Here is a 22,358-nt window from a genome sequence, read left to right as displayed (position 1 = left end):
GCTCAAGTGATAGCGTCTGCCCTGAGCAAGTACACAAAACTTATTTCTTCAATATGACCCAAAATAAAATTTCAAGAAAAAAATGGGGAACTATTTATAATTTTTATTAAAGTATTAATAACCTTGATATAAAAACTGTTCACAATAGTCAAGTTATAGAAACAGCCCAGATTCCCTATAATAAATGAGTGGATCCAAAAAAATGTGGTACCAATACACAGTGGAATTTTATAGTTACTAGAAAAAATAAGATTATGTCATTTGCTAGGAAATAGATTATTTAGAACAAATCATGTTAAGTGAGGTAAGCCAAGCTCAGTCAAACAGAGCATGTTTTCTCTTATATGCGGACACTAGATCTAAAATACCAGGACATAAATTATACACAGGTTTCTAGGCATACACACACAGTGGGATCAGGATACTCTTAGGAGAGGAACAGAAAGGCATGATATCTAGGTGCAATCTGATCATACAAAATAATATTTACCAAAATGAACTCCAGGAAATGAAAACAAGAAGACTTTTCCTTTTTTAGTGTTTTTGTTTTCTTTCCTTTTTGTTGTGTTTGTTTATATGTCTTTGAGAGTGTAAGTGGAGGCTCAGAAATGGAGGGACAAAGGGTGAGTAAATGCAGCAATGGTACTCACTGGACATGACATTGAAAATGAACTACAACTTACGGGGGGGGGGGATGGGAGGGAAAAACTATGAGAAAGTGAGGGAAGGGGTGACTCTGTCTAAAAAGAAATATACTCGGGCTGGAAGTTGGCTCAGTGGCAGAGTGTTTGCCTTGCATGCATGAGGGCCTGGATTCGATTCCTCAGCACCACATAAACAGAAAAAGCCAGAAGTGGCACTATGGCTCAAGTGGCAGGGCTAGCCTTGAGCTGAAGAGCTGAGCGACAGTGCCCAGACCCAGAGTTCAAGCCCCACATCTGACAAAAAAAAAAAAAAAAAGAAAAAAAAAGAAATGTACTCTGTACCTAACCTATGTAACTAACACTTGTGTATACCACCTTTTTAATAAAAAATAAGAAGTTTTAAATTAGAATCTGCATTTTCCAAAAGAAATGTACTCTTTACATGACATGTCACTGTAACCCCTCTGTACATCACCTTTATACTAATAATTTTTAAAAATGTTAAAGAAAAATATAAGTATTACAAATCACCACAGGAAAAAAGAAAAATGTGACTAGAAAAACTTGGGAAAAAATACACTGAACAACAAAATGAAGACAAAATAATGATTAAAAGTTATTTCTGCTTGCTAGTTATCAAAGAAAAAACAAAATAAACATGGTGATTCCATTTGTCATCCAAATGGAGAAAAAAAAATAAAGAAGGAAGGAAGGAAGGGACTTTAAATATAACAATTATCTCTTGTATATTAACCTGGGTACATGAGGTATCAGCTGGTTTGTTATACATATACAGGAACTTGGAAATTTCAAATTATACCCCTTTCAAAAGCTTAAAGAAGGGGCTGGGAAGGTGGCTCAGTGGTAGAGTGCTTGCCTTGCTTGCATGAGGTGCTGGGTTCGATTCCTCAGCACCACATAAACAAAAAGAAAAAAAGCCGGAAGTGGCGCTGTGGCTCAAGTGGTAGAGTGCTAGCCTTGAGCTGAAGAACTGAGGGACAGAGCCCAGGCCCAGAGTTCGGGGCCCACAACCGGACCTAAAAACAAACAAACAAACAAAAAAAGCTTAAAGAAATAACCCAAAAAACACACATAGATTTATGTACACAGCTAATCAGCAGTATATTATGTTCGTCACAGCCAAAAGAAAAAAAAAAAGGCTCAAGTTAAAGATCCAACAATATAAGGATGAGGGGGCTGGGAAGGTGGCTCAGTGGTAGAGCGCTTGCCTTGCATGCATGAGGCCCTGGGTTCGATTCCTTAGCACCACATAAGCAAAAAGAAAAAAAAAAAGCCGAAAGTGGCGCTGTAGCTCAAGTGGTAGAGCGCTAGCCTTGAGCTGAAGAGCTGAGGGACAGCACCCAGGCCCAGAGTTCAGGCCCCACGACCGACCAAAAAAAAAAAAAAAAAAAAGCCGGGCGCTGGTGGCTCACGCCTGTAATCCTAGCTACTCAGGAGGCTGAGATCTGAGGATCGCGGTTCAAAGCCAGCCCGGGCAGGAGAGACCGTGAGATTCCTATCTCCAATAAACCACCAGAAAACCGGAAGTGGCGCTGTAGCTCAAGTGGTAGAGCGCTCGCCTTGAGCTGAAGAGCTGAGGGACAGCGCCTAGGCCCAGAGTTCAAGCCCCACGACCGACAAAAAACAAAACAAAACAAAACAAAACAATATAAGGATGAAAAAAAATATGCACTCAGCACAAATGAGCTGTTAAACTCCAAATGGGGCTATTTAATGACTTGGTTGCATTTTTTAAGACTCGTTGCTGTGTAAAAAAGAGGTTAGGTAAATACAAAAGCTTGTGTGTGATCCTTACTTGGAAACAAATCACTAACTATACATAATATGTACAAATATATTTATACACATATACAGGAATTTTACTTTCAAACATAACCAGAAAAAGGGCACTGGGTAAATAATATAAGACTACTTTATTTCACCACAATCCTAGTTTGTTGTTTGTTTTTGGTGCCAGTACTCAGGCTTGAACTCAGAGCTTTGAGCTCTTGGCTTCTTCCTCTAAAGGCCAGTACTCTACCACTTGAGCCACACCCCAACTTTTCAGTATTTTGCTGGTCAGTTGGTGATAAACAGTTTCGCAGACTTATCTGCCAGTCCAAATTCAAACTGATGCTCGGATCTCAGCCACCTGCGTAGCTAGGATTACAGGTATGAGCCACCAGTGAGTGCCCACCTATCCAAATATTTCTTGGTATCTACAAGACAGATACTAGTGCCACTTTGAGATACTTTTCTAGTAATTTTTGTCTTATTCTCACCAGCTGATTCAAGTATTCCAACAGTAATTCGAACCAATAACTTCAATGTTCTCTAAATGACAATTCCTAAAAATAGACATGAGTTTCCTGCATATTTTTCTCAATCCATTTCCAATTTGGAAAAAAGAAAAGAAAAACACAAAAATTCCTGAGAATTTCCCTCTTCAGGAAATCAGCCCTATCTCTGCTCAAAGTATAGCCCAGGGACACAACCTACACACACATAGGAAAGTCAACTTAAAAACCATTTCATTCCTCAGGAGAGCAACATCAGGGATTAAATCACATTAAATTAAGAGACTGCACAAACAGGGAGAATGCACCCAAGAGATACCAGAGGATCTATAGTTAGCAATGTGCATATTTCCATCTGCTCACAACTGCTTACAACTATGCAAAGGCTTTTCATTCTTTTTAGTCTTTGTAATATCTACATTTTTTTCAGTTCATTTTGAATAATAGTGCTCAACAGTCACTACACAAAAATTGCCTGGAAGATTTATAACTCCAATACTCAAGCTGAATGAACTCCAGTTGAGTTGCATCACAGTATAATGAAATTGTTCAGTTAAAAGGATTAAATGCCAGGCATCTGTAATCCTAGCTGCTCAGGAGTCTGAGATCTGAGGATCAAGGTTTGAAACCAGCCCAGACAGGAATGTCTCTGAGACTCTTATATCTAATTAACCACCAAAAAGCTGAAAGTGGAGCTGTGTTTCAAGTGGTAAGCAAAAAAGGCTAAGGGGCAGCATTCAGACCCTGAGTTCATGCCCTAGGACCAGTACCAAAAATTCTTTATCAAAATGTAAACCCCTGGTACTTCAAACCACAGCAGCAGGTAAGTGAAATGACAACCCACAGAAAGGCAAAAAAATAAAAAATAAACAAACAAACAAAAAAAAAAACACTGCCAAGTAACATCACGCATCACACAAGAGGTTCATATGAAGAACAAAAGAACTGAATTCTATTAGGAATGAGGAAAGGACCAAAACAGACATTGTTCCAAAGACAGCATCCAAATGGCCAATAAGCACATGAAAAGGAGCTCGGCTAGTCTTTAGGGAAATGCAACTGCAAACCTGGCACCCCCTGCAGGACAACTACAATCACGAAGACAGTAACTAATAAAAGCCCAAGAGAGGATGTGGAGAAAGTCTTCCATTGCCTGTGCAACCAACCCCCTCTGGAAAGCAGAATAAAGTATGGAATCACCATACAAGCCAGTAATTCCACTGCAAGGTATTTACCCAGAACATTTAACACATAATCATCTACAAATGCTCATAGCAGCATTATTTATAATGGCCAAAATGTAAAAAATACCCCAAATGTCCACCAATTTAAGAATGGATACACACAAATGTGGATGAATCTGAAGAGCAGTCATAAAGAAGTGCTGACACATGCTGATACCACAGGTGGCACCCCTGGAATCCTCCAGAAGCTAAATGCCACAGGATCCAGAGTTCCAGACCACCTAGGTGACATAGTAAGATCCTGTTTTAAAAAAAAAAATTAAGATAAGAGGAAGGGAAGGAGAGGGTAATAGTGGGAGAGAAGGGAAAAGGGGAACAGTAGATCACAAAAGACCAGTTCCTTCATGGACAAGATGCAGGCCAAGAAGCACCCTGCCGGCCAGTCATAAAGACCAGCAGCACCCGATCATGTAAGCTCACTGTCTTGTCTTTCTAGGGGCCCCAATATTGCTTGCAAAGGTTCCTACAGAGAAGGACATGTTGTTAATCCCACTCACTTCAATTTAGGTGATGAAAGGCCTCAACTCTGTAAGATTCATATACATACCAAAGAGGAGCCAGTACATTGTGACCTTTACCAGGTACTCATGAAACACCCAAAGGCAATGGACACAGGAAGTCTGGCTATCAGCTGCTCTGGACAAAACCTATGGGGAGAATCAATGAATAAAGAGATCTAGAGAAAGCCAGTCTCTTTCGTGGAATGAATTTCCTTGTAGGACCTTATAGACCTTGACCAAGGCAGAAGAAACAATTAAGACAAAGAACAAGAAGCTGCTTTAGAGAAGACTTATCCAGGAAGGAAACAACAAAAATCATCGATATGTTCAGAATAGGCAATCCATTGGGAGGGACTGTATAGATTAGAAGCTGCCAGGAGTGGAGGTGTGGTTCAGTGTTAAGAGCACTAGCATTGAGTGAAAAAGCCAAGTGAGAAGGCCTTGAGTTCAAGCACCAGGGACACACACACACACACACACACACACACACACACACACACACACACACACACACACACACACACACACACACACACACACACACACACACACACACACACACACACACACACACACACACACACACACACACACACACACACGTTTCCAGGGGATACTTCAGCTAAACACACACACACACACACACACAAGTTTCCGGGGGATACTTCAGCTAAATGACTGCTACCAGACAAATGGGTTTCTTTTTGGAATAATAAAATTGTCTGAAATTAGATACCAGTGGTTATAAAATTCAGTGAATATAATAAAAGCAACTCGAGTGTATCTTTTAAAAGGGCAACTTTTATGGTGTGTGTATTATCTCCACAGAGCTTTTTAGTGTCATCCTGAAATGTCAGGAGCCCCTCCCTGCCATCTCCACAGAAACTCACAGGGTTCCTTTTGCATGGGCTACAGAGCATGAATAAATAGCCCTTCTAATTCAGTGGCCTTACTTCAGGCCTCTGTATTTATTTATAACCAAATCACAAAATCAATTTAGGGTATCAGAACCAAGTATGCTTTTGTTGAAATAGGAAAAGAAAGAAAAAAATCAGAATACTCGCCCACACACATACAGAGGCTTAATTGTATGAAATTTCTCCTTGAGATACATCAAGATATGTATCTCTGGATGAAAAAGTGGGACAGTCAAAACAAAGTCTGGAAAATGTATTTTAGGAGTTGACAGACACCTCAAGAAATAAAATAGTAAGTGTGGGATCTCAGAGCCCAAACCAGAAATCGAAAAGAAGTAGAAGGTATTCTGGCACATTACCCTAAGTAAGCACCAAAATAAACCCCCAAAAAAGTGAACTTGACCTTGGATCTGGTCTGATGGGTCACATCTAGTAATAAAAGATTCCATACCCAGTGTATCTCCTAGGCTTCCGCCGAACGCTCAGAAGACCTTCCTATTAGTGGCTTTTGTGGGGGAGGCTGCAGCAATCCTCAGAGGAAGATCAAGAGATGAGAACACACACCCCCAGCACCTCCCCCCCAGCAACCACTGGAGAGCTGTGGGAGAATGCAGACCCCAGGATGGGCAGAATGTAAAGTAGGATGTCAAGCAGTTGGAAATCAGAAAGAACCCCACCAGGAACCAGGTAGGCGAGCCTAGGAGACAAGGCAGAAAACACCTACATACTCCATTGATATCACCTGGATCAAAGAATAAAGGAAGAGAAACCAGAGCCCACAAGGCTTCCAAGGAAGAAAATATTTTCAAAGAAACTGACACAAAAGAGGCCACACAGCTGCACAATCCAGCAGCATGAGCCAAAAAAAGAGAAGCCCTTGGGAAGATCCTGAAGATAGTTCTCGCCTACCTCCGCCTGGTGAGAAATCTGCAGTCATGCTAAAATCATAAGGAAACAGAACTACTGCAATTAACAGGAACAGATTCCAGGTTCCAGCAAAGTGATAGTTGGTTCATTCCAAAGAATTGTTAAGATTTGCTCATTTGAAAACAAACAGACCCATCCATACCACTCCTGGGCATCTACCCAGAACATCTCAAGCCAGGATATCATAAAGACACTTGCACATCCATGTTCATTGCTGCACTAGCCAAGTTATGGAAACAGCCCAGATGCCCTACAGTAGATGAATGGATCTAAAAAACTCTGGTGCCTATACATAGTGGAATTTCACACAGCCATTATAAGAATAATATCACATCATTTGCAAGTAAATGAATGGACCTAGAACCAATTGTGTTAAGTGAGGTAAGCCAAGTTCAAAGACAAATGGCCCGTGCTTTCTCTCATATGTGGAAGCTAGACCTAAAATACACTGGGAAATGATAAACTGTACAGGACTCTAGCCATTCACACACAGTGAGACTAAAGGAGAATACTCTCAGAAGAGGAACACAAAGGTGCAAAGCCTATGTGCATCTGACCATATAAAATACTACTTATCAAAATGAACACCAGGAAATGAAAACAAGAGGTTTTGGGTTTTTTTTTTTCCTTTGTTGCTGTTTGGAGCTTGAACTCTGGGCTTAAGCGCTGTCCCTGAGCTCTTCAGCTCAAAGCTAGTACTCTACCACTTGACCCCAGAGCACCACTTCTGGTTTTCTGGTGGTTAATTGGAGAGAAGAGTCTCACAGACTTTCCTGCCCGGGCTGGCTGTCGATGCTCAGATCTCAGCCTCCTAAGTAGCTAGGATTACAGGCATGAGCATCTGGCATTTTCTTTTTTTCTCTCTCTCTCTTATTTACCATTAATCCGTCTTTGGGAGGGCAAAGGGAGCAAAGAAATGGAGGGACAAAGGGTAAACAAATGTAGCGGTGGTATTCACTAAACACTATGTTTAAAATGAACTATATAACTCCTTAGTGAGAATGAGAGGAAAACTGGGAGAGGGCAAAGGAAGGGGTGATACTGTCTAAAAAGAAATGTGCTCTTTACTTGACTAACTACATCACCTTTATATAATAATAATTTTTAAATAAAATTAAACTAAAATAAAAACAAGAGGGGGTAACAATGCTCGATAGGAAATGTACCTTACTCATGTAACTGTAACCCCTCTGTACAGTACCTTTACAATGACATATATTAAAAACTTTTAAATTAAAAAATAAAAACAGTATGTCTGGGGCTCGGATTACAGCTCAAAGGTAGATGCTTTGAGGCATTGGGGTTGGGCATTAAGAAGAGAAATAAAAATCTACAATGTTTCCACCAAAAAAAAAAAATCAAGATTAGGGATGGTGGCTGGGAATATGGCTTAGTGGTAGGAGTGCTTGCCTAGCATGCATAAAACCCTAGGTTCGATTCCTCAGCACCACACAAACAGAAAAAGCTGAAAATGGTGCTGTGGCTCAAGTGGAAGAGCATAAGCCTGGAGCAAAAGAAGGCCAGGGACAGTGCCCAGGCCCTGAGTTCAAGCCCCAGGACTGGCAAAAAAGAAAAGATGGGAATGTGGCTTAGTGGTAAAGTGTTTGCCTAGCATGCATAAATCCCTGGGTTTGATTCCTCAGTACTACATAAACAGAAAAATCTAGAAGTGGTATTGTGGCTCAAGTCCTGAGCAAAAGAAGCTCAGGGACAGTGCCCAGACCCTGAGTTCAAGCCCCAGGACTGGCAAAAAAACAAAAATAAAAATCAAGATTAAGAAAAGGACCAAGGTCTGTTGCTTTGTATGTCCCTCCCCCACAGTATAACCCCTGCTTTCACTGTATTTGATGTCAGTATAATTTGTGGAGGGGAAGGGGGGAAACAAATCGTTTAAATAGGGATACAGGTGGACCCATTGCAACAATGAGATGTACAAGTCATTATGTCAAAAACGAATTTTACAACTGTGGTGCAAGGGGGGGGGGGGAGATTGGGGGAAGGGGAAACAAAGGAGGAGACTACAATGCTTGATAAGAAATGTACTCATTATCTTGCCCACGTAATTGTAACCCCTCTGTACAGTATTTTCACAATAAAAAGAAAAGAAAAGGACCAAGGAACTAGGAAGGTGGCTCAGTGGTAAAGCGCTTGCCTTGCATGCATGAGGCCCTGGGTTCCATTCCTCAGCACCACATAAGCAGAAAAAGCCAGAAGTGGCGCTGTGGCTCAAGTGGTAGAGTACTCACCTTAAACTGAAGTACTATGGGACAAGGCCCAGGCCCCATGACCAACAAAAAATAGTTGTAATAATAATAGTAATAATGATAATGATAATGTATTGCTGGACGGGACGCCAGTGGCTCACACCTATAATCCTAGCTACTCATCAGGCTGAGATCTGAGGATCTCGGTTCAAAGTCAGCCAGGCACTAAAGTCTGTGAGACTCTTATCTACAATAAACCACTCAGGAAACAGGAAGTGGTGCTGTGCCTCAAGTGGTAGAACGCTTGCCTTGAGCTGAAGAGCTGAGGGACAGTGCCCAAGCCCAGAGTTCAAGCCCCACGACCAGAGAAAGAAAGAAAGGACCAACCACTATGTAGTTTAATCTATTCCATAAGTACTTGACAATGCACAGAGAAAAAGAAGGGGGAAAACATCAAACTGGTCACCGAGATGTTACAATGAACTGTCAGAGAAATTTAAGAAAATCAACAGAAAAATTAGTAAGTTTGATCAGGTTGTATCATAGACCATTGCGGTTTTTTTGTTGTTTTGTTTTGTTTTTTGCAAATACACAGGACTTCATTTCCAAGATTTCTTGCATCTTAGACAGAGCCAAGATTGTGGTAGGAAACACTATTTTCCAAACAGCCTATAAAAAAATCTTCCATGCACAAAATTCCATGGCAAATTTAGAGGCCACATTTTCCCCCCAACCACCAACATTGGGATCAAACCAGGACCTAACACATATGAGATACCTGTTCCTCCACTTAGCTACAAGCCAAGCCCAAAGCTACATCTGTGTGTATGCATGCGCATGTGTCTGTCCTGGAGATTGAACTGAGAGCCTGGTGGTGTCCCTGAACTTCTACCTAGCATTCTACCATTTGAGCCACAGCTCCATTTCCAGCTTTCTGGTGGTTAAACTGAGGTAAGAGTCACAAGGACTTCTTACCTGGGCTGGCTGCAGTTCTGAAATCCTCAGATCTCAGACTCCTGAGTAGCTAGGAGACATCAGTCCAGGCAACATCCAGAAGTCACTATGTGATGGAAGATGCCAGACAGATGGGATGATGCACAACTATAGTCCCAGCGCTTGGGAGGCTAAAACAGGAGAATCACATGATTGAGGCCAGCCTAGACAACACAGTAAGACACAGTCTCAAAAAAAAAAAAAAAAAGAAAGGAAGGAGCCTAGATTTTTAAATCACCATTTAAGAGGGAGAACCATCTAGAAAAATGTGGGCAAGGGCTGGGAAGGTGGCTCAGTGGTAGAGTGCTTGCCTTGCATGCAAGAGGCCCTGGGTTCAATTCCTCAGCACCACATAAGCAGAAAAAGCCAGAAGTGGCACTGTGGCTCAAGTGGTAGAGTGCTAGCCTTGAGCTGAAGAGCTGAGGGACAGCACCCAGGCCCAGAGCTCAGGCCCCATGACTGGCAAAAAAAAAAAAAAAAAAAGAAAAATGTGGGCAAGAAAAATAAATTTTCCTTTTGCAGGTCAAAGTTTGGCTAAATTAGGTACTCTAATACAGTTAGTTGTTTGACACACATATACATACATACACACACAAACACATATATACATACATAAGTATGTTTCACACTTGTATACTGGTATGGAAATGAGGGAGAAGGGGATGGGAGTAAAGGGAGATAAGCACACTGTACTACAGACCATATATGTTAGGAAAAATCTAGAGAAACTGACTTTGATTTGCTGGTGGACAAAAGAAGTTGATATAGCTAGATAAGCTGGGATTAGTAAAGTAGTAGGGAAGTAAAGTACTTCCCTAACATGCGCAAGGGTTCATTCCCCAGCCCTAAAAAAAAAAAAAGACATATCTCTCCAAACTAACTTACATATATAATGACAATTCTATTTAAAGGATTTGGGGGGGAGGGGTTGATCATGGGGCTTGAACTCTGGGCTTGGGCGCTCTTCATCTCAAGGCGAGCGCTCCATAGCTTGAGCCACAAGAGCCACTTCCGGTTTTCTAGTGGTTTACTGGAGATAAGAGTCTCACGGAGTTTCCTGCCGGGGCTGGCTTTGCACCCCGATCCTCAGATCTCAGACTCCTGAGTAGCTAGGATTACAGGCGTGAGCCACCGGTGCCCAGCTATTTAAAGGATTTTTAAATAGTAAATTGAAAAATACTAAGGAAAACAAAATTGACTGCACATACTCCCAGATAGTAAAATACTATAAAATGATAGTAATGATGAAAATAGTACTATTACCACAAATAAAAGAACTGAATAAAGCAGGGCACCAGTGGTTCACGCCTATAATCCTAGCTGCCCAGAAGGCTGAGATGTGAGGATCACAGTTCAAAGCCAGCCCAGGCCAGAAAAATCCATGAGAAACTTATTTCCAATTAATCATCAGAAAACCAGAATTGGTACTGTGGCTCAAGTGGTTGAGCACTAGCCTTGAGCTAAAGAGCTGAAGGATAGCACCCAGGCCCAGAATTCAAGCCCCACCACTGACAAAAAAAAAAAAAAAAAAAAAAGGACTGAATAAAACAGCAATCCCACAACAGATCTAAGGGTTCAGTACATAATTAAGGTGATATCATAATTAAGGGGGTAAGTTAATAAGGATGAATGTTGATGAGAAAAATGTAAAATAAAGGGGAAAATAATCGTTACTTTATCAGATTAATTAAAATAGCCAATTTTTTTGGGGGGGTCCAGTTGTGGGGCCTGAACTCTGGGCCTGAGCGCAGTCCCTCAGCTCTTCAGCTCAAGGCGAGGGCTCTACCACTTGAGTCACAGCGCCACTTCTGGCTTTTTTCTTTTTGCTTATGTGGTGCTGAGGAATCGAACCCAGGGCCTCATGCATGCAAGGCAAGCGCTCTACCACTGAGCCACCTTCCCAGCCCGCCTTTTTTTTTTTTTTTGTCGGTCATGGGACTTGAACTCTGGGCCTGGGCGCTGTCCCTCAGCTCTTCAGCTCAAGGCGAGCGCTCTACCACTTGAGCTACAGCGCCACTTCCGGTTTTCTGGTGATTTATTGGAGATAGGAGTCTCATGGTCTCTCCTGCCCGGGCTGGCTTTGAACCGAGATCCTCAGATCTCAGCCTCCTGAGTAGCTAGGATTACAGGCGTGAGCCACCAGCGCCCGGCCCATTTTTTTTTTTTTTAAGAAAAACAAAATGTATAACCAGGTCCTGGTAGCTCACAACTGTAATCCCAGCTACTTAGGCAGCTAAGATCTGAGGATCATGGTTCAAAGCCAGTTAAGGCATGAAAACCCAAGAGACTCTTATTTCCAATTCACCGCGGAAAAAGCTGGAAGTGTTGCTACAGCTCAGTGGTAGTGAACTAGCTTTGAGCTTAAGGACAGGGCCCAGGCCCAGAGTTCAAGGCCCAAGACTGGCAAAAAAAAAAAAAAAAAAAAAAGCCTAGGAAAAATATCTGCAATGTAGAAGTGTGTATTTCTGAAGCTGGGTAAAGGGGCAAAGATCAAAATATAATATATCCAGTAGTGTCAGATTTACTCAAAAATTAAAGACAAAATAATGCTAAAACAAGCACTGTTATTTCCGGAATCGAATAAAAAACTCACAATGTTAGATAAAACAAGGACTTTAAAGAAGCGTCATGCTAATGTTATATTCCAAACACTTCCATATATTCTCCCATATCATACATGAGTGAAATATTTTATAAAGCAATGTTTTAAAAAATAAAGAGCTCCGGGCTGGGAAGGTGGCTCAGTGGTAGAGTGCTTGCCTTGCATGCATGAGTCTCTGGGTTCAATTCCTCAGCACCACATAAGCAGAAAAAGCTGGAAGTGGTGCTGTGGCTCAAGTGGTAGAGTGCTAGCCTCAAGCTGAAGAGCTGAGGGACAGTGCCCAGGCCCAGAGTTCAGGCCCCACAACTGACAAAAAAAAAAATTAAAATTAAAATTAAATTAAAAATAAAGAGCTCTTGATAAAGAGCCATGCATGAGCTGGGAGCTAGGGAGCTGATAACTGTAATCCTAGTAGTTACTCAGGAAGCTGAGACCTGGAGGATCACAATTCAGAGCTAGCTGGGGCAGAAAAGTCTGAGACTATTTCCAATTAACTAGCAAAAAGCTGGACTGGAGGTGTGACTCAAGTGGTAAAGAGAGAAAGCCCAGCAATAGTTTGTGCAAGGCCCTGAGTTCAAACCCTAGTACCACAACCAAAAAAGCAATGTGTGAATTCACCAGAAAGCTGTCAGCACTGACCACATCAGTCCTGTGAAAGAGGATTTAGAAAAGTCTAAAAGTGCAGAGCACTGGTGCCTGCTATTTGTATCCCCAGCTGCTCAAGAGGCTGAGATCTGAGGATCATGGTTTGAAGCCAGCCCAGGCAGAAAAGTCCATGAGATTCTTATCTCCAACTAACCACCAAAAAACAGAGGTAGCTCAAGTGGTAGAATGTTAATCTTGAACAAAAATGCTAGTGACAGTGCCCAGGCCCTCAGTTCAAGCCCCAGAACTGGCATTAAAAAAAAAATGGTGTGGCCTGAAATGTGGCTTAGTGGTAGAGTGCTTACCTAGCATGCATGAACCCCCTCGGTTCAATTCCTCAGTACCATATAAACAGAAAAAGCCACAAGTGGTGCTGTGGCTCAAGTGGTAGAATGCTAGCCTTGAGCACAGAGAGGCTCAGGGACAGTGCATAGGCCCTGAGTTCAAGTTCTAGGACTGGCAAAAAAAAAAAAAAAAAAAAGGCAGCCATGCACCAGTGGCTCAGGCCTGTAATCTTAGCTACTCAGGAGGCTGAGATCTGAGGATCTCAGTTTAAAGCTCGTCCAGGCAGGCAAGTTCGTGAGACTCTTATCTCCAATTAACCACCTGAAAACTGGAAGAGGCACTGTGCCCTCAAGCGGTAGATCACTTGAGCTGAAGAGCTGAGGGACAGCGCCCAGGCCCACAGTTCAAGCCCCACAACTGACCAAAAAAAAAAAAAAAAACTTGAGACTTGAAGGTTATATGGTCTCCTGAATAAGTAAGGTTGTGTTACAAAAACAGGGCACCAAATCAGCATCTCTATCACCCAAGAACTTAATAGAAGTACAAATTTTTGGGTCCTTCCTGATCTTTCAAAATGAGAAACTAAAGTATGAGATCTACCAAGTCAGAAAAGTAACAAGCCCCCACCCAGGTAATCTGTCTTTGGAGATAAGTAAGGATTTTAACCAGAGATGGAAAGGAGACAATGAAGGCAAACCAGGCTTGAAGCTGCAATCCTAACTTAAGAAGACTTACGGGAAACATTCCCTGTGCTCTCAAATCCAAAGCAGAGAGAAGACAGTTCCAAGGCCATGAAATCAAGATGCCATGGTGATCCTCAAGAAGCTTATTCAAACTTAATTACATGAAGGAAGAGTTAGTGGAATGTTTTATTTACTTGAGCAAAAATAAGTATTGTGAAGTTAGGAGTGGAAGGTCCTAGAAGATTCCTCCAGGGAGATAAATGGGTTACTAATGAAAGGAGTACCAACGCAGATGCACAAAGGAAAACATGATAGCCACAAATGAACCCAGGGTGGAGGGGAGCAAGATAAGGGTCCTATTCCACCTCATTCCCAATATGCCGTCCACTCTGCCTTGGAGTTTCCTAAAAACGCACATTTGAGTAAGTCACCTCTTCTGGAAATCTCCTGGTGGACTTCCACCAAGATACACTGGAACAAGCCCTTTCAGCCCCACCACATCACACCCTGAGCTTCTCTCTGACTATCCCAATTCAGTTATTCCCCCACAGGACTTTCTGCCTTCACTCTTTGCTGATACTTATACCTCTATCTGGTATGTTGCTCCCATCTTTCCAGCCCAACCCTGTCTTTTTTTGTTGTTGTTGTTGGTCCTGGGGCTTGAACGCTGGGCTTGGGCGCTATCCTTCAGCTCTTCAGCTCAAGGCGAGCATGCTACTGTTTGAGCCACAGCTCCACTTCCAGTTTTCTAGCGGTTTATTGGAGGTAAGAGTCTCACGGACCTTCCTTGCCCGGGCTGGCTTTGAACCTCGATCCTCAGAGAGAGCTCAGCTTCCTGATTAGCTAGGATTACAGGCGAGAGCCACCGGCGCCCGGCTCTCTGCTCTTCAATTTCAACAGGAACTCAGAAACCCAGACAAGAGCTGGAAATGGTACACCATCAATAAAGTCCCAAGGAGTGTTAAGAGCAGAATTCAAGGTCCAGATATTACTAGAACTCCAGTTCCTTGGATAAGATGTAGACCAGAATCACCCTGCCTGGCAGTCATAAAAGACCCGATGCAAGGATCTCAAGTGGTGCCTAGCATATAATCTAATCTACACATAGCCACCAGCACCACTTCATTGATCTTATCATATGGGCTCACTGTCTTACCTTTCTAGGGGCCCTATTATTTCTTGCCATGGTTCCTATAGGGAGGTGCATTTTAGTAATCCCACTCACATTCACATTGGGGGACCTCAACTCTGTTAAGATTCACACACAGGCCTGTAATCCTAGCTACTCAGGAGTCTGAGATCTGAGGGCCACGATTCAAAGCCATCAGGGCAGGAAAGTCGGTGAAACTCTTCTCCAATTAGCCACCAGAAAACCAGAAGTGGTGATGTGGTTCAAGTGATAGAGCACTTGCCTTGAGCTGAAGAGCTCATGGACAGTGCCCAGGCCCAGAGTTGAAGCCCAAAAACTGACACACACACTAAAGAGGCCAGATATAGAGCAGTGACATTTACCAGGTACTTATAAGATGCCCAAAGGCTCATATACTGTCTTGTAGAATAGGAACTTCTTTATACAACTACTTAAAGATAATTTTAAAAAGTAAAAAATTAAAGAAGATGTCCAAAGGCAATGGACACTAAGTCTGGCTATCATCTGCTTTGGCAAAACCAATTGAGAGAACTTGTGAGTGGAGAGGCAGCTTTCCTGACCAGACTGGAGAAAGCCTTGGTTAGGAAATGAAGTCCTTTTTCTTATAGGGCCTTAGAGCCTTACCTAGAATGGGACAGAGGAAAGAATTAAAGATAAGGGAAGTTGTTTCCTAAAAGACTTACATTTTTAGTGAGGAAATAAGCATGATTTCCCAATGGAGTATATCAAGTTGTCATCACAACTGCACATACCCTGAACTTGCTCCCAGGCAGCTAATGGTCACTTTGCTACTGACTGGTCCATCAGGAAATGTCAGCCCTACCTCAGAATCCAGCCACTTCTCACATGTCTGTAGAGTCAATATCCTATCTGATACACCATCCTCAGCCCTGCCCTGCCTCCTGTCTATCCCCATATAGCAAAGATCCAAGTTAAAAGCTACAATCAGGGGGCTAGGAATGTGCTTAATGGTAGAGTGCTTGCTTCGCATGCATGAAGCCCTGGGTTCCATTCCTCAGTACCACATAAGCAGAAAAAGCTGGAAGTGGCACTGTGGCTCAAATGGTAGTAGAATGCTATCCTTGAGCAAAATAAGTTCAGGAATGATGCCTAGGCCCTGAGTTCAAGCCCTAGGACTGGCCAAAAAAAAAAGCTACAACCAGGGCTGAAGTGTAGCTCAGTAGTAGCACATGCTTAGTATGTCCAATCTCTGGCTCTAATCTCCAGCAACAAGAGAAAAAATGAGGAGAAGGAAAGAGACAGAGAGATGGCCCTGAGAAAAAGCCAAGTAAACACTCAATGGAGGTTACTACCTACCAAGCAGGCAGAGAGCCATCAACAGAAACCAAATAAGCCAGAACCTTGACCTTGGACTTGCAGCGTCCTGAACTATGAGAAATAAATTTCTGTATTTTAGCCTCCCAATCTGTGGCATTTTGTTATGGCAGCCTGCAAAGATTAATACGTCTTCCCAGTCTCAGGGAGTTTCAGCTCCATGCAGGACCTGACACATTCTTGGGAAGTCTTACTACCTACCTCCCCGACTGGAATGTAAGCTCCATTTGGGCAAGCAATCTCCCTGCAGAACCTGACCACCAAGAATACTGTCCTGACTAAGCAGACACTCAAGGTATTAAATGTGTAAAAGCTGGCCTAGCTACTGGAGAAGCTGAGGCTTGTGCTCAGGAGTTTGATGCCCAACTAGGCAAGTTAGCAAGGCAACTTATCAAAATAACTAAATGAAGGACTAGGTGTGGTGGTAAACAATTATATCACCAGCACTGGGAAGGCAAAGGATGCGCCTTTTGAGATAAGCCTTAAAACACTGGAAATAAAACTAAAGGGATTTAGGGTGTGGCTCAAAGAGCAAGCTAAGAGTCTCCAAGTTCAATCCTCAGAACCAGAAAAGATAACAAAACAAAACCTAAAGCTGGATGATAGTGGCTCACACCCACATTCCTGGTTACTCAAGAAGCAGACATCTGATAATCCTGGTTTGAAGGCAGCTCAGGGAAGTCCAGGAAACTTTGTTTTTAGTCAGCTGTGGGTCTTCAACTCAGGACCTGGGCTCTGTCCTTGAGCACTTTTGCTCAAAGTTAGTGCTCTACCACTTTGAGCCACAGGTCCACTTCTAGTCTCTGGCAGTTAATTGGAGATTTGAGTCTCACAGACTTTCCTGCCACAGCAGGGTTCGAACTACTATCCTAGGATTTCAGCTTCCTAAATAGTTAGGATTACAAGCACGAGCCACCCGTGCCTGGAGACTCCTATCTACAATGAACTACCAAAATGCTAGAAGAGCACTCAAGTGGTAGAGCACTAGCCTAAAGCAAACAAACTCAATGACAGTGCCCAGACCTAGAGTTTAAACCCCAGGACCTGCCTACAAGCTCTAACAAAGTAAATAGATTATGGGATGAGATGAGATTATAAGATGGGATGGGATGTGTGTTTGTGTGTGTGTGTGTGAGAGAGAGAGAGAAAGAAAGAAAGAGAGAAACTTCAAAAGGTACAGACTGAAAGCAGATCTCAATTATGGAAGAGCTATAACCTAAATTCTAGATTCTTCTCATTTCCTATGTGTACATAAGGCTAAAAAAAATTATTTGGCCCATCATATGATAGACATATATATGCTTCTGGGTTTGCCACCGCTAGCCCCTACGCCTGTATTGATAATTTTGTATGGCCCATGAACAAAGGCAGAAACATGGTTTCCCACCTCTGACCTAGACAAAGTAACAGACTAAAAACAGCAAAGCCAGGGAGAAAATGAGAAGACTGACTCAGGGTGCATAAAGGGCTTGTTTAAACCCTGAGGCAGTAATGCACAGCTTAGCCTGAAGCAGAAAGGAAAGAATAAAAGCAAACTTAGAGTCTTAGCCTTCTGAAGAGAAAGAATGACTGGGAGAACAGCAGGATGTAAAGATGAATTAATGGGGTTATCAGGCTGGGGAACTTTTATAAGCAAGGTCAGGAAAACAGGTCAAAGGAGGGCAGTTAAGATGTTTAAACTTAAAAACCTAAGAATTTTAAATAAAAATAAGGTTCTTAAAAGCTTCCATTTTTAGGTACAAAGCACCAATATAATTGCTAACTATTACTTCGGCACTTTTAATGAGAAAGTTCACCAAAATGGTACTACTACTACTGGTACTACTGGTACTACTACTGGTACTGGATATAGATCCCCAGATGGAGCCCATGCTTGTCTTGTTTTTGTTTTTGTCAGTGGTAGGGCTTGAACTCTGGGCCTGGGCACTGTCCTTCAGCTCTTCAGCTCAAGGCTAGCAGTCTACCTCTAGAACCACAGTGTTACTTCCGGGTTTTCTGGTGGTTAATTGGAGATAAGGGTTTCACGGACTTCCCTGCCCCAGCTGGCTTTGAACCGTAATCCTCAAATCTCAGCCTCCTGAGTAGCTAGGATTACCAGCCAGAGCCATCATTGCCCAGCTCCATGCTTGACTTTAAAGACACCCAAGAGTATGGAAAGAACTAACTTAGTACTTCCAATAATCAACAAATCAGACTTTAGCCTCTTTAAGTACAAAAATGAAACAAACAAACAAGGTTTTAATCAAGAATGATTTGTTTAAAAAAATGGGGCAGGGATGAGTAAGTGGATGGATGGATGGATGGATGGATGATGGATGGATAGGTAGAAAGGATGACTGGATGGGAACCACTTGTACAGTGCTTCACAAGGAGACAAGCTCAAGGTAAGGTAAGAAAACTAGCAAAACCTTCTATAAAATTTTAACCAGGTACTTTCATAAACGTTTTGTACACTGTTTTGGAGACAGGGTCTCTCCATGCAGTCCAGGCCTGCCAGCAACTTCCTAATCCTCCTACCTCTACCTACGTATGGAGTAATGAGATTACAGATGTGTGCCACCACACTTGATGTTAAGCATCTTAATAGATGTTTAATAATCTCAGCATAACATGCAATCAGAAACTACTGCCAGCTTTGAGGACATGGCTCAAAGGGTTAGAACTGCTTGTCTTAGCAAGCACAGGACTGCCATGAACCATCTTGAGAAAAACAGTTAACAAAAAAGTTTGAGAAAATACCTATTACAAAAATCACTTGCCACCCAAGCAAAGCAACTAAAAACAAAACAAAAGAAAACAAAAACTAAAAATAAAGCCAATGGCTTTCAGCAAAGTAAATAGCCTAGAAAGCAGACACCCCATGTCGGTAGCCCAGGTGTCTGGCTGGACACACCCAACGTCTCCTTTAACTAGCAGGTGAGTCACAAGGGCTTGCACTGCTCAGATCCAGAAGAGCCCACAAGCTATTAATTTTGGATGAGCGCAGAGCGGCCAGTAGTTTTGCATTCATAAGTGACCGTGCGGGGGTCAACTGTAACCCAGAATTCTGAATGTGGAGGCTCGAAAGGGCCCTTAATAAATCTTCCCTGAGCCAGACACCTTCCGGGCATCTGGCAGTCACGTGAAAAGGTGAAAAGGTAAGTGCAGACGACTGAAATCAGGTGAGGCGGGAGCCCAACGGCACTCAGATGCAAAAATCATGAAAACAAAAAGGCGACAGCCAAGCCCGGATTCCAGCCTTCTTGCTTTAGCGAGGAGGAAACTGGCTGAGGTCACACGGTCAATTCATGACAGCTAACGCCAGACTGTCCCCGGACTCGGGTCCCACGTCCTCGCACATTCCCTGGCCTTTCCTGCTTACGCACGACCCAAATGTCAGCAGGGACGGCATCTTCCGTCCCCTTTCTCCCAGCACTGCAAACAACAACAACAACAACAACACTAACAACCACTGCAAAAGCCCCTCCACCTCCGGCCCCAGAAAGCCCTGGCGGGTAACTTCCCTCCACCTGTATTTGCCCTCATTTACCCTTTGCAGAAAGTCAATAATTTCCCATCAGTCATGCTTAAGATCTCCTAGTCCGTAAGCCGAGTTCCTACCGGCTATCCATCCAAGGGGGATATTTAGGGCCAACCGATACTCAAAACCATACTCAAAACATCCATTTCTCTAACCCAGAAAGGTGCCAACCACAGTGGAGGGAGCCCTCGACTCCTGAGGGGCAGACCAGAGAGAATGGCCCAGATGTCTGTCGTAACAGATGCTTCTAAAAATTACTTGTCGCAGCCTTTATGGGAGGGCAGGAAGCAAGCATGTAGATGGCACCCCCACTCCCCCCACCCCCGCACACACATACCCCGGTCACCCCTTTGCCTGGTTCCGAATTCCGGGGGCGCAAGGATGATGCCCGCTCGCATCACCTAGGGAGAAGCCAGGGGATCGAACCCCGGACCCCCGGACGCAGCGCAGGGGGGGGGGGTGCAGGGTGGAGGCGGGGGCGGCCCTCGGGTCTCGGATCTGGGGGAACCCCACTTGTCTTCCCCGGAGCGCGCGGCGGCTCCCACGCCGGGCAGGGGTGAGCGCCCAGGGGGCCCCAACCAGGCCTGCCGGGGACGCGAGGGACTGGAGCCGATGGGCATCTCGGGCCTCAGGACAGGGGTGACCCGCGGGCACAGGGCCTCGAGTGCCCCGTGGTGTGGAAGGGCGCAGGCCGCGCCTCGGGGTCGGTGACAGCGCGCGAGGGGGCCGTGCCAGGCCGGCCTCGTGGGCGCGGCGGGCCACTGGCGACCCGGCCGGCAGGTGCGAGCCTCGGGCTGGACGAAGGGCGTGGGGGGACGCGGCGGGTCCGGTTCTCACCTGGCCGCTGCTCGCTGTGCTCCCGTCCGGTCTCCGTGCCTCGGCGCCGCAGTGCCCGCTGCCGTCGCCGCCGCCGCCGCCTCCGGTCCCCGCGTCAGCCGCCTGCAAAATGGCGCCGCGGAGGGGCGGGCCGGAGGCGGGGAGCCGCGGAGCCGCCCGCCCCCACGCCGGCCCGGGACCCACCTCCCTCCCCGCCCCCGACCCTCGCCCTCCCGCCCCCAGCCCGGATCACGCCCCGGAGCATCCCCGGGGCGGGCCTCGCCCCTACCCCCCGCGCGGTCTCCTTCCCGTTCCTTTCATTCCCCGAACCCCGGGACGGAAAGCTCGCCCCGCTTTCTCCACCCTTCGCGTCACACCTGCTCCGGGGGACCCACCTGGAACGCACGGCGCGCGCCCCGGGGTCTCCCCTCCGGGTCCCGCCCCCGGCCCCCGGGTTTCACGCGGCTGGACCCGGAGCCCTGCCATCGCTGCCGGCTGGTGTCCAGCAGTGGGCGGCGCGCCGCGCTCTCCCGGGGTTGCGTGTTTTACACCAGTCTCGCCGCTTCTCCAGTGACGCCGCCGTGGGGTGGCTTAGCCGGCTGGAGTGGGGGGGGGGTCTGCATTGCTGGGTGCCGACCCGGAGGTCTGCACCTGGCGTCAGACTGGGGATTCCCTGGAGAGAGGGTTAGGAGCAAGTTTTGCTGGGGGGACGGGAGGGGGAAGTATTTGGGCGCAGCCCGAGACTCTGCATTTCTCAACTGCCCCCCCCAGGTGATGGATGCCCACAAGGAAGATACTCGGGCGGCTTTGCAGAAGGGCTTTGCGCCCAGCCACGGGCTCGTCCGCAGGGTTAAGGCACTGGGCCCCACTCCCCCGAGGTGCTGAGGTTAGAAGGCTGAGAATTTGCATTTCCGACAAGTTCCTGGAACCGGCTCAAGCTGCTGATCTCGGACCACTTTGGAGAGCCACTGCTAAAACTGTACAGGGCCAGAAAGCGTCTTTCTTTTTCTTTTTCTTTTCTTTTCTTTTTGGCGTAGTCCTGGGGCTGCCCCTTAGCTTTTTCTCTCAAGGCTAATGCTCTGCCACTTGAGCCTCCGCTCCACTTGTGACCTTTTTGATGGTTAATTGTCAATAAAAGTCTCATGGAGTTTCCAACCTGGGCAGGCTTCCTACCATAATCCTCATCTCAGCCTCCAGACCAAGTAGCTAGGATTAAAGGCATGAACCACTAGGGCCAAGTAATAACACTTTTTTCTTTCCTTCCTTCCTTCCTTCCTTCCTTCCTTCCTTCCTTCCTTCCTTCCTTCCTTCCTTCCTTCCTTCCTTCCTTCCTTCCTTCCTTCCTTCCTTGCTTTTTGCTAGTCCTGGGGCTTGAACTCAGGGCCTGGGCACTGTCCCTGAGCTTCTTTGATTAAGTCTAGCACTCTACCACTAAACCACATTCCTAGCCCCTTACCAGTTCTTTCTTAAGCCTTTCACTTTGAAGCCACAGCTTGTTGGTTGCTTTACTAACCCAATAGTAATTCAAGACTTCCGCCAGAGCCTTAAAGAATGGTAGACCTGGAAGTGGCACTGTGGCTCAAGCTGTAGAGCCCT

General features: G+C 44.9%; 1 protein-coding gene across 1 annotated transcript in view; it reads right to left on the bottom strand.

The window, feature by feature from the left end:
- Slc23a2 (solute carrier family 23 member 2) overlaps positions 1-20,887 on the bottom strand; it is a 123,713-nt gene extending 102,826 nt beyond the window's left edge. The window contains exon 1 of the mRNA XM_070006825.1: positions 20,784-20,887. The gene's annotated coding sequence lies outside the window, so the exon portion shown is untranslated. The remainder of the gene's footprint in view (positions 1-20,783) is intronic.
- Between the last annotated feature and the right edge of the window lie 1,471 nt (positions 20,888-22,358).

Source organism: Dipodomys merriami, unplaced genomic scaffold, assembly GCF_024711535.1.
Source record: "Dipodomys merriami isolate MVZ:Mamm:240054 unplaced genomic scaffold, mDipMer1.0.p SCAF_7, whole genome shotgun sequence".
In the NCBI taxonomy this organism is placed as follows: Eukaryota; Metazoa; Chordata; class Mammalia; order Rodentia; family Heteromyidae; genus Dipodomys; species Dipodomys merriami.
This window is presented reverse-complemented; position numbering and strand designations above follow the sequence as displayed.